Consider the following 7,876-nt stretch of genomic DNA (forward strand, 5'->3'; position numbering starts at 1 on the left):
ACACAGGTTTCTGGGAGGGGAGGAGGAGCTGGAGAGGCACATCCTTTATTTTATTTTTTTTCCCTCCCCTCTCAGCAGAATTGGATTTATTTATTTAAATCCAGTGCTGTTACTAAGAGGGGCTCCTGGCCGGGTCCTGTGGATGGGGCTGCAGGGAAAAGCAAGGATGTGTTCCCTGGATTTGGGTAACTCAGAGGTGCGGACAGAGGCATCAGTCAGGCACACGCAGACCCTGTCCTGGCACTTTGCACTTCCCTCTGCCCCATTTCTAAAAGCTGCCATGGCCCCCACTGCAGAAACCAAGAGACTCCCAGTGCCAGCCCAGCCCTGCAGGGTCAGAGACCAGTGATGGGCTGGGGGAAATTACCTTCTCAGGTCTGCATTTTTCCAGTTTCCCAGCCAAAATGAAAATGCAAACTCTGGGCAGGCAGAGCTCCTGGTTTTTGGCAATGAGTTCTCCCTTTCAGGGATGCTCTGGATGCAGAATGCTCCTGGGGTCAGATGCACCCCGGGTGTAGGCTTGCTGGAACTGCTGCTTGCTGTGGGCGATCATGCGGGTCCTGCTGCTCACCGCCTTCCCATGAGCTCCTCCACAGGGCTCTGCTCCTGGCTAAGAGCTGCTGGCCCAGGCGCTGGGTGTCGGCTCCCTCACCCCAACTCTCGCAGTGGGATGGCTCTGGGAAAGGGAAAGAAACCTCTTGTTTTCCTGGAGCTTCGCTGGGTTTCCTTTCCCCAGGGCTTTGCTGGGTTTGCACTCCATCTGCTCGCTGTCTGGGTTTAGTTGCCTCCTTGGTCCTCCTGCAGTGCTCCTTCCTGTGGGATTTTCCACTTTTCCTGGGAAACATAAAATCCTTGGGATCGATTTTACCAACCCTAGCAGCGGCCCTTGCTATCTTTGTTGCCCTAAGCTGGGTGGGACAGGAGCCCTTCATTTCCCTCCTGCTGACCCACGCTGGTGCCTTGGTTCCTTGCTTGTCCTGGAGAGAATAGAAAATGTGAGTGGGATTTACCATACGGGCCATAGGTCCTGATCTTCTCATGAGTTGCAGTAATGGGAACCTCTTTAGGGATCCTCCACTCACCCTTAAGGTCTCTGCTACATTATTTTTGCTGTACGAGGGATAAAGTCAAGGCAACTCCTGGCTGCCCTAGCGAGTGGAAGGACAAAGCAGCAGGAGAGCACCCGCCCTGGGTGCTGCCCCACCACCCGTTGGACCATGCAGCACAGGGCTGCCTCGCCTTCGTTTCTTCCTCCCCTGGGGCGAGACAAAGAGAAGAGAGTGTGCATGGATGGGGATGGTGACAGAGGTGGTGGGACCGGCGAGGGCCCCGAGCTGCATCAGCCGCCTGCAGCACCTCGCGCCTGGCTGGGTTTTAATTTTTTATGCTAACTCCTGTTTGCAGAGAACATGGTGTTGTGGTTCTCGGTATTCAGGAGCGTGGAGGCGAGCGAGCGAGCTGCAGGCTGTGCTGAGAGCTGGCTGTCGCTGAGCAAGGTGGGCAGTGGGCTGGCTGGGGCTGGCTCGGCATGGCTTGGCATGGCCCTACCATGATGGGCTGTGCTATCCCCAAGTGCTGCAGGGGTTGCAGGTCTGGGTGCTGGAAACCAGCTCCTGAGAGACCTGAGCTCGGGTTACCCAAACCCTGGGGACCGCTGCATGGGGACGGCGTTCAGCATGGATGCAGAGCGCTCTTTGCTCCCGTGCCCTCTTGCTCACGGAGCTTTTTCCCAGCCCTGCAGCTCGGGGGCTGTTTGTCTTCAGCTTGACCGTTCCTCCACCTCCCCCGCCTGTCTCCTCCACTTCCTCATTCTCGATGTCGGGTTGAGCAAGAGCAGAGCGGAGCCTCCTCGGGATCAGGGTGAGGCTGGGGGGCCTTGAGTTCCAAGTTCCTTTTTGATTCCCCCCCCCCCTCCCTTCTCTGCTCTGCGCACAAAGCCGGGCTGTGATGAAACTCCAGCTCTGCCTTGCTTGCAGCACTCACGCACGGCACATGCTGGAAATAATTGTCCTTGGTGGAGCTCTGCAAGCTGCAGAGCGATTTAGCCAAAAAGAGGTGGAAACCAGTTTTATTTCTGCGCTCTGCCTTTCAGTTTAGAGGCAGCCCCCGGCTACAGGGTGGCTCAGGGCAGGCAGGAGCTCGGGCTGTCCACATCTGGAAGCCGAGTAACCGTACTGCATAGCACCAAGGCCGGGTTCATGTCTCTTGCTGTTCAGCAGTGCTTATTGCATTGGGCTTGATGTGGCTTTGATCTGCTCAAGCAGGGCAAGCTGTGGCTGCTTGCTGTGCACTGCTACGGGCGTGCTACGAACCCTCTGTAAAATCGCTGTTGATTTTGCCAAGTTTGGGGTCAGATGCTGCAGGGGGAACTTGGGTAGGTGCCTAGGTAGCTAAGAATGTCCTGTCCTTGAGGTTGTCTGATGGGCAGAAGGGAGTGCAGTAAGCCGGAGGAGGACGTTGGCTCTGGGGCTGGATGTTAGATGTGCTGGGAGCAAGGAGTTTGTCTGAGCAGCCTTAAGGAAAGGGCCTGTGCCTGGTGCAGAAAGGCAGGGTAAGGATGGGCCACGAGAGCATCTCAGAACAGTTCTGGGTACACCCAACCCAGAGCCCTCCACATGGACAGGGGCAGCCCTGAGATCCTCTGTGGGGCAGGCACTGCCTGCAGAGCATGTGTGCAGCACCCAGGCACAGCTCGCTCCTCCCTGCTGTGCCCCGCGGCCACTCCAGGTTCTCCTCCTTTTCTCATCCTCCTGTTCACATGGCAGTATTGCAGAGTTTGTCCAGCTTTTTCCCAGTTATGGTCTATCCTTCCACAAAAATATTTTGTTTTCTACACAGTTCCTTTTCTTTCCAAATAGCCAACCCATTCTTCTGTGGCTCTCCATAGATTTCTGCTCTCCATCACTAGGGATCTCTGTTCCTGGCTATCTCAGCTGGCTTAGTTCTCTGTGATTGGTCAAGGTCAGATGGGAGTGCTTTCTGATCCGACTGGAAACGAGCCCAAATCCTTTTGCTGCAGAAACTCAGGGCTGGTGGCACAACCATCCGCCCTTGGATGTGCTCCTTTGGTTTCACCAACTTCTGCTTTCCAATGGGAGAGAAGGAAAAGTACCTGCAACCTCTAAACTTCTTTTCTCCTCCCACGACAGAAGGATGCGAGCGCACGTGTGTTCCTTGGGTCTGTGTGCAGAGGCTCGTGCATTATTTACGGCATCGCGGAGACGAGGCCAGACCCGACCCTGCTCTCACTGGGCTGCGGTCAGCAGTGATGGGAGTGAGCCCGACACGGTGACATGGTGACAATCACTGGAGCCAGGCTCAGGTTTCTGGCTGGGTTGCTTCTGGGGCCCAGCAGCAGCACCTGGCTGAGGGGTTTGGGGCTCAGCCCCATAGCTGCTGGCCTCAGGGTGCTCGAGCTGGGCTCGTCATCAGTGGGACTGGCCAACCCTTCGTGGTTGCTCAGCAGCAGAGCCAAATTCTTGACTTTTGGCCCTTCCTGGGGAGGCTGGGAGGGTGTGGGGTGGGGGGGAGGAGGATGCATTGCGTTTGAGCCCTGATTTGCATCCACCACCCCCTCATCCATACCCCTAGCCTGCCCCCCTGCATTCTCACCAATGGGGCTGCAAGGAGACTGGGGGTCCCTGCGTAACACAGCCCCCCAAATCTCGCATCTCCTAAAAACCCATTCTCCCTGGCTGCTTTTTATTGCTAACCTCCACTTGCTTTGCCTCTCCTCCCCTCCCTCCCTCCCCTCCATCTCCCTCCCTCCCTCTCTCTGGGGGGAAAAAAGGTCATTGCGCAAATGATTAGTCAGAGCTCAGTTGCTGTAGCAACCGGCTGCTGGAACTGGGACAGGCGTGCAGCGAGGACAACGGAGAGGTCGACCATCAGCGAGGGCTGGGGAGCCCAGCCTTTGTATTTGCTTTCAAGAGCCGGGGAGCGAGGAGGTGCAAAGCCCCCTGCCCCACGCCACGCACGGGGCTGCTTCCCCGCATCGGCCCCAAGCTGCTTGGCTGCGGTTTTCAACCAGCCGGCATTGCTTTTCTGCTCGGAGCCGCCGTTCCGATGCCACCGTGGTACCGTCCCTCGTGGCTGTGCCTCTGCTCGGGGTGGCTTCCTCCCCCCGGTTGTGGGTTCAGGGCTCCGTGTCCTCTTGCGACATCCTGCATGGGAAACACAAAGCCAAGTTCCTCCTCATCCGGCACGAGGAACCGGGCGTTCACCGCACCCTGCTTGTTCCCAGTTCCGGACTGCTATGGTGTGTTTGCTTTTGGCCCCCAAGCAGCTGCAAGCAGAGACGTCTCCCAGTTCTTCTCCTGCCCCAAACTCAAGGACAGCAGCTCTGTGTGCAATGCCCATGGGCTGGAGGACAGGGCAAGGGCTCTCCTGGGGAGGGTCTGCCCACGTGCATGGTGATTTTCACCATAGAATCATGAGGTTGGAAAAGACCTCTCAGATCCCCCACCCCAATGCATCCCACCGTGCCCACTGACGCGTCCCTCAGTGCCACATCTCCACGGCTCTGGAACACCTCCAGGGATGGTGACTCCACCACTCCCCGGGCAGCCTGTGCCACTGCATCATGGCTCTTTGGAGAAGAATTTTTTTCCTAATGTCCAACCCGAGTTGAGGGCTTCAAGTGACTTTCTGGCCAAGGCTGCAGGGTGCAGGCTGAGGGCTGTGCTGTCCCAGCCTGGATGGTGTGGCCAAGGACCAGGGGTGTGCTGGTTGGTGGGACCAAACTGCCTTGTGCTGGGCTGCAAAACTGAGGAGGGCAAAGGGGGAACCTCGTTTGTTGGTGAATATTAATTTATCTGACTGTGTATGCTGGCTTTGAGCAAGCTGCTCCTGGCTCTGTGTTCTGAGCATGGATTTGGAGCCATGCTTATTGCTGGGAGTCATGGGGAAAGCACTAAGGAGGAGCCAGGTGTTGTGGCAGCCTGAAGTAGGTACAAGTACTGCTGGGGAGTGGATGGGATGCCTCAACAGAGGCACTTTTAGTGGAGCTGTGTGGGCTTTGGATGGGATTTTGGGGATGTCTTTGGTCTCCTGCACAAGGTTTCCCTAAAGCCTCAGTTTTCTGGTTGCATAGGGTTTGCTTGTTTAAGGGGGTTCTCTCCTCAGGTCAGCAGAGAGGGGCTCACAGTGGGATGCAGGGGTGGCCCAAAGGCTTGAAAGCCAACGGGGAAATACAAACAAGCCAACTGCTCTCCTTTCATTTTCTCTTGCAGATCTCATTATTTTAAAGGCAGTTCCCTGATTTTTTCCAGAGTCTGAAAATCTTTAGGAGATCTGAATACTTGAAGTTGACCGCGCTCTTTCTGTGTGTTTTTCACCTTCAGTGCTAGCGTTGTATTTTCCTTTGGAGATGCTAAATAAAACGCGCAGCTCTAGTCCGGCTGACTAATATTTCAGGTTATCAAAAATGACAATGAAGGAAGGAAAGACCTCCAGGAGGGGGACAGAAATCCACGTGAGTCACTCAGACAATCTGAGCCTGAAACCACAAACTAGTGCTGCCCCATTGCAATGGGCTGGGAGACCGTCACCATCCTTCGGGCTATGGGGCTGCCTTGTCCCCACATCATCACCGCTGCTTATTTCTACAGCTCCCTCTTTGCTCTCAGAGGACCCCCCGGGTACAGGTTGAAGGCAGCAACCCCGCGCTGAGCATCCATGAGCTGAAAGAGGAGATTTGGAAATGTTGGCCAATGCTTCTTGGTGCCATTGGCAGAGGGAAGGGTGTAAGAGGACAGGATGCCAGCAGCTTGAGGCTGTACCTGTGTGTTGATGGTGCCTCTTCCACCATCCCAGCTGGCATCTGGAACGGAGTGCTGCCATTTCAGTGCCTGCTTGGTGAAGAGGACTGCTTGGTTTTTGGTGCCAAGCCTCTCCTCTGCTTCTGCCCCTATCCCAATCCGTGTGGATAGTGCTGGTGCTTCCTGGGTGGTTTGAGCGCTCTGTGGGGCTGGGAGGGAGCACTGAGGTCTTTTTTCCCCTACAAATAACATCTGAGGGTCTTCAAACGGGCAGTGCTGTCTGTGATGGTTTGGGAGCACACTCATGGCTGTGTGACAGCTCGCTACTTGGAAGGGGCAGAGCCAGGGACATGCTATCCAAGAGGGATGCCCGGCTGATGTGTCTGCTGGGGGCAATGGGGCTCCAGGAGGAACCCATGAGGAAATCCACCACCAAACTAACACAGAGCCCTGCCCTGTGTGAGTAGTTTAGTGCACTTAAAAGCTTCTGTGTGTTCAGACAAGTGTTCATCTGTGTGAGATGGCTTATTTCTTGTGGGCAAGAGAGAAACCAGCCAGAGGGTAGCCAAGGGAGCACCTGATGCTGCTGGGTGCCAATGGTGGGAGGCCCTGCTGCCTCTTGGCCATCCCAGCTCTTCTGTTTGGCCCTCCTGACACGAGCCCCCAAAGCACAGGGACAATTGGCTCACGGTGATGTGAGAGACAGCCCTGACTCGACCCTGTGACAACAGTAGGGAACAGAACGTCCACGTGGAACCGAGCCCCAAACCAGCACGCGGCGGGATGACGCAGCGAAGGTGAAATATCAAAGGGAGAAGGGAAGTGCATGGCAGGAGCAGGGGAAGTGGAGGAGAGAATAGCCGGAGCTGACCTCAGCGGGGCGGGAGTGGGGTGGGAGCCCGGCCACGGGGATGGAAGGGAAATGGGAAAAGGATACAGCTGGGACCGGCTGCAGCCACCCGCCGTCCCCGTCCGGTCCGTGCGCACCGGCATCCATTGCTCTGCCCCAGTAGATTTCCTTCTTCCTTCTTTCCTAAGGGCACCGTGCATCCAACCCTGGCTCCCCACACCTCGGCTTTTCTGAAGGCAGCACAGGGCAGGACGCAGCCGAGCCTTCCCCTGCCAGCACCATTGCCAGCAATGTCACGGCAATGGGGGCTGCCTGGTGAGGAGCACGGGCTGTCCCGGCGCTGCTGCTGTCCCTGGGAGCACTCTCGGTTGTGCCTGGGGACAACCAATATCTTTTATTTTTTTGCACGAGGAGTTTTATTTTTAGCTGGAAAGAAAAAAAAAAAAGCCAACCCCCCCCCAAAAAAAACACACCCTGCCTTTAAGCAGGAGCACACGCAAAGATTGCATGAAAAACTCTCAACGGAATGGAATTCTTCTTACCAAAACTGCCTGTTTCTAAGTGAAGGGCTCCTTGGCTCCTTCTGCTTTTCCCCCTTCAATCTTCAGTGAAAGTTCTTCCTTCCCTGGGTCACCCTGCTTTCCTCGCAGGGATAGATGTGCTCTTTCAGCAGCAGCAAATATAGGGAACGTTTTTTTTTGTTTTTTTTTTTTTTTCTGGAATGTTGGTTTTTTGGGAGAAAAAAAAAAAGACGAAAACTGTACTAGAAGAACTCACAAAAACATCCTCTTTGAACCCATTAGAATGGAATGGGTTTCATAAGGTCAGTCGTTTCCCCCCTTTTCAATCCAGTTCTCATCTGTTTTAAGCTTTTGGTGTGGAAGGATTGGGACAGCGAAGTGCAAGAGGTGACTCTTACTCTTTCTTAACCCAAGGGGAGAGGATTTCCATCCCAGTTGGGTCTTCCTTTGGGGCTGGCGAGGAGCCCTGACAGCTCGTGATGCTGTTGCCACCCAAAAGCCAACACTGGTAGGGCTCCATGCCACAGCTCTCTCCTCTCTCCAGTGGAGGGATGCTCAGAAACCATTGGGGTCAGGGTGGATGCCAGGACTTGGGAGCAGCACAGCAGAATCCTTGGGTTTCGGGGCCCCTTCCTGGCTCCCCTGCATGCTTCTTGGTGCCTTTAGGGAGCAGAATTTATCCCTCTTTGTGCTGGGGTAAGGGTTTTTTTTGTTGTTGTTTTGTTGGTTTTTTTTTTTTGCTTCAG

The 7,876-nt window shown here is 55.3% G+C and overlaps 1 long non-coding RNA gene across 1 annotated transcript; it reads right to left on the reverse strand.

Moving 5' to 3' along the window:
- Positions 30-7,239, reverse strand: LOC110406800. Its single transcript, XR_002443574.1, has 2 exons — positions 7,152-7,239; positions 30-6,983 (listed from the first exon to the last, which is right to left on the reverse strand). It is a non-coding gene; the product is annotated as an uncharacterized LOC110406800 (long non-coding RNA).

Source organism: Numida meleagris, chromosome 16, assembly GCF_002078875.1.
Source record: "Numida meleagris isolate 19003 breed g44 Domestic line chromosome 16, NumMel1.0, whole genome shotgun sequence".
Lineage (NCBI taxonomy): Eukaryota > Metazoa > Chordata > Aves > Galliformes > Numididae > Numida > Numida meleagris.